We start from the raw sequence: 4,672 nt of genomic DNA on the forward strand, positions 1-4,672 counted from the left end.
AAGAAGAGATGGAACTGTTAAAGTAAAAATGAAACTGGGGAAAGAAAGATGGAAGCTGTTAAAGCAAAAATGAAAGAGCGACAAAAAAAAAAAAAAAAAAAAAAAAAAAAAGGATGGAAACTGATCATGAATCAGTTAAAGGGGAGAAAGTCGTTGAAGGAAAGATGGAATCTTGTCAAGAATCCGTTAAATCAGAGATAAGGGCTGCTAAAGAGGAAATGAAAAGTGAAATTACCTGCATAAGAGAAAACACATCTGAGGCTATGGAAGTCAGAACAGACTCAGTTGAAAGTAAAGTTGGACAAATTGAAGCAAAGGTTTCTTCTGTCAAAGAACAAATAGAAAAGCGAGTTTCATCCGTGAACAACAAATCGTTTACAGAGTTTCTTGTGTCAAAAAAAACAAACAGAAAGAAGATTTTTCTGCCGTCCAAACGCAAATCGAACAACAAATTGATGATAGGTTTTCTGCAGGCGCCAAAGAAGTTCACGTGTTGAAGAATTTCGTAGCGACGCCAGGGAGCAATATTGATGGATTACCCATGCCTGCTCGTTCCTCTCTGAATCTATGCAAGTATGATGAGAAGAGCTCCTCTCATATATATATAAGACACAATTTTCTATAGTGGCGGATGCGAATGCATGGGATTCACAAGTTAAGGCCTGTCGTCTCGCCTCTTCTCTAAGAGCAGACGCTGCGGATATTCTTCAACCTCGTTCAGAAAACCAGAGACTAGACTTTGAAGCTCTAACCGACAGAAGTGTTTAAAAGAGTACAGCAGGCTTCAATTAAAATCGTCTCACCATAATCCCCCAGAAACACTTCAGGAACATGCCACGGATGTCGAAAAGTTCTCATCTCGCCTTTTTTTTAGAATGCCCGTCAGAAACAAGAGAAATCCTGTTCTTGCAGTACTTCATGGACATCATCTGGGAACCTGAATTATAGAAAGCACTGCGAATGGCGGATGTCAAGGACTTAAAAAAAAAGCACTGGGGTGTACTCCATGAAATTGGAGGTGGAAATTCTGCCTTTCACCTCTCTGGAATGGGATTACATATCTTGCAATCCGAGCCGTGTTGCTGTGTATTTTTTATTACTCACTACATCTATACCATTAGATGTTCCTAAAAAGGTTAGCGATAAAAGAACTTATACATTATCAAGTAAAGTTTTTTCAGTGATTTTCTCCTGTTTCCGTACCTAAGATTTTTCAAAATCAATATCTGCATTAAAAATGGGTTATAATATCAAACTCCAGCTACAGCTTACTTCTAAGCACCACCCACTGCGAGACGCTGGCGCTGTGCATACAGTGTTTTGAATTCTTTATTGCAGAAAAAAAGTGAAAAAAAATTAAATAGAAATAATATAGGACGTTAACAATATAAAATTGTGACACTTTAAAGTAAGCCATATTCAATTATATTCTTCCTCCTTTGCAAGGGCCCACCAGCGGCCGAGCGGTAAAGTCGCTGAACACTGGTAGTTCGGTCCGAGGTTCGAATCCCGCGAACGGGCTGGCTGCATTGGCGTTTTCGTGGTTTTCCCCATGTGTAACGTCTATACGAGCCAGTTTCCCTTCCTCCACGAAGGCATACCTCCTCTTAGGCAGATAGCCCTCGAGGCTTTGCCATAATCACACACACACTTCCTCCTTTGCAAGTTTTCTCTTTCTTTCTCTTTAAATGCTATTTTTAACGGTACAAATCTCTATCATAAAACAATGTTCTGCCGAATCTTGCGTCCATAAGCGCGCAAACGCGTTCATGTATCGTCTCATTAATACAAGAAGATGCTAATAGCTAATAAAGTATTATGGCTGAACTGAAAACTGCGTCTCGATTCAGATGTTAAATATAAACAAAACATTAAGACGTTCCGAAAATAATCGATTACGCGAGCTTTAATTAAGACTGGGTGAAATTTCAGTTGCTCAAGTAACATCTGATGTTTAATAAATGCAGGAAACGATGGTTAGTAAATTTCAAAACGGAAAAACATTAAAATAAGTATAAAAAGAATTTAATCTGAATTCTATTTCTATCAGCTTGGTTTGCACTGAAACTTATGAAATGATATAATTACATTGTTTCTTGACCACAACACCTAAAAATTGCAGTGGCTCCTATTATATTCATATTGATATAAATTCTAAAAAAAAATTGCATTTGTTCTTAATATCTTTATATTTATTTTAACAAGCTAATAGAAATAGACACTAGATAATTTTTTTTTAATATATATACATTTTTCTTTCTCTCTAGGAGGGAGGCTTGTTTTATAATTATTGTTTCTGTGTGAAATTTGAATTATGAGCAGCATAGTATGGAAGGAAATTTCAGTGGACTTTATATCTGTTTTTTATATATATCTGATTTGGAAAAAAGTTATCGTAGACTTATACAAATACTATTCACACATGTAATGGTTCAGATATTTTACTTCTGCATTTTAAAAAATTTTCTTCCGCACGTAATAAAAAGCGAATTGTAAAGTTTATTTGCTACACGAATTTTTCAAATCTTATCGCCTTAAAATGGCGAAAACATACTGTAAACTTGATAAGTACGTTTGCTTGTTGGTCTCATTTTGATTCGAAGGTGTCTTTCTAAAGCATCTTCTTTGCAGTCATTTAGCAGAGCTTATTTGTTTACGCCGGCTTCACTCTCCTCGCAAAGCGATACCACAGACGTACTATGTATGTATTCCAGCCTCTTTGGGCCTAATAAATCGAATACAGAATTTGTACTACGATATTTGTTTTTGCTTCATTTAGTACGAAACAACCTGTATATCTCTAGCCCAATACAGAAGTGATACTTGATATTGTGTTTACATATTGTAATTTTGTGGCCTTCGCTAGGATGAGAGAAAAAACATTTGACCAGTAGTTAACAGTTAGAAGAAACTATGGGTAGTATTTCTTGCAACCATTACACGTTATCGCTCCTCGGCCTGTTGGCTAAAATCAAGTGTAGTATCTGTTTTTATCACATTAAAATCTGATATGACACTTACAGAGGGTCCTGATTTTAATCTAATTTTTGAACACTCTACTTGCGGTTAGGTATTTATACCGCCCTTGCCAAAGGTTGGCCCGTTATTGCACTTTCTCCGGGAGCGGCCTTACTAAAATTAAGGAAAGAATTTGCACGTTGCTTGTTTCCCTAAGTCTCACAGCATGGCAGGAAAGAGAAGGGCAATGTTTATAATATGCTACACACAATATTATTATATCATATCACGTAGTATTACACATAAATATCATTTTCCGATAATACGTTCGTTATACGAAAAGTTAGTGCGTTTCGCAAATTTATTGCATAGATGTAAAAGGGTATTGAGTTTCTTGTGTCAGGTATAGTTAATTATCCAGAAGTGTAGGAAAAATCGCAGACATTTCCGAAATTTAGTGCTATTATTCAGAGTAACTTTTAAAGTATTATTCGAAAAGAATAAAGCTAATTAAATTTATTTTTTAATTTTTAGTAAAGAACTAAACTACTTACATTATTAAATTTTAAAATATTTATAAACTGAGATACTCCTCACACGTGCAATCAGAGCTGTATTACGTGATACTTTTATTGACGTCCGTTTCTCCTTCATATGTTACTATAACGTTAGCATTGAAAGCTCTATAAAATGTAAAATATAAATATTTCCATTGTTTTCATTAACACTGTAGCTGGAAATTTTTGTTCAAAAATCTCAATTTGTATGCTCTGTGTTTTGGGAAAAGGGGCCATTGCATCAAACATTTGCAACACCTTATTTCTAAGCCCCGCCTACTAAGAGAAACACTGCATTCCTCATAAGATGAGTTGAATTTCTACTGAATGTCGATGGTGCGTATTTCTATTATTTATCCGATTATCGTATTTCTATTTTAGTATTATTTTTAAATGTTAAATATATAAGCATAATATTTCTTTTTCCTAGTGCTTTTCGCCTATCATTATGTTTTACTATTTGAAAACTGCAATGCATCATTTCAAAGATAAGCAGTGGTCACTTTTTTTAATATACATCGTTTCTCAAGATCTGCTAGTGATTTATACACATACGTGTAGCGCAATGGTTTAAGAACACTATTTTTAAAATTCGAATCTGAAGAGGGAAGTCTAAAGTTGTTTAAGTAATGGTACGATTAAAGAAGTTCAGGTTTAGGGTAATTCTTTACGTATAAATTTGAAAGAGATACTTACAATAACATCAAGTCATTTAAATTATATAGCTAGTAACAGGTTGATTGGTTAAGAGCCTTAGCTTTTTTTATACTTTCTTATTAAAAAAAAAATTATTTAGAAAATCTGCAGGAAGTATGGAAAATAATAAAATAAAGTTAAATACAAATAAAATATGATGCTTGTAATATAAACGCTGACACTTTAAAATAAACTACATTCAACCATATTCTTTCCCGTTGGAAATTTTTTCTGTTTTGCTTTGTCTGTTCTTTACTTACGGTTTGAACTCCAATGTTAATGACAAGCATGATCAGTCCGTTATATATGTTTCTTTGTGTATTTTACACGGAAAATACGTTCAGAAGCCTATCTGAATGTTATCCACATATTTAACATTTAATTCATTCACTTATTTTTGCATCTATAAAAATATTCGTTTGCAGGAAAATAAAGTGTGAAAATAAAGTGAAAATAAAGTG

General features: G+C 34.1%; 1 non-coding gene across 1 annotated transcript; it reads left to right on the forward strand.

Moving 5' to 3' along the window:
- Window positions 1-2,945: 2,945 nt before the first annotated feature.
- Window positions 2,946-3,137, forward strand: LOC146994274 (U2 spliceosomal RNA). The gene has a single exon (XR_015044283.1). It is a non-coding gene; the product is annotated as a U2 spliceosomal RNA (small nuclear RNA).
- The last annotated feature ends 1,535 nt before the right edge of the window (window positions 3,138-4,672 follow it).

This window comes from Stegodyphus dumicola, chromosome 11 (genome assembly GCF_044657685.1).
Source record: "Stegodyphus dumicola isolate Sdum_Otavi_A_Nest chromosome 11, ASM4465768v1".
Taxonomy (NCBI): Eukaryota; Metazoa; Arthropoda; class Arachnida; order Araneae; family Eresidae; genus Stegodyphus; species Stegodyphus dumicola.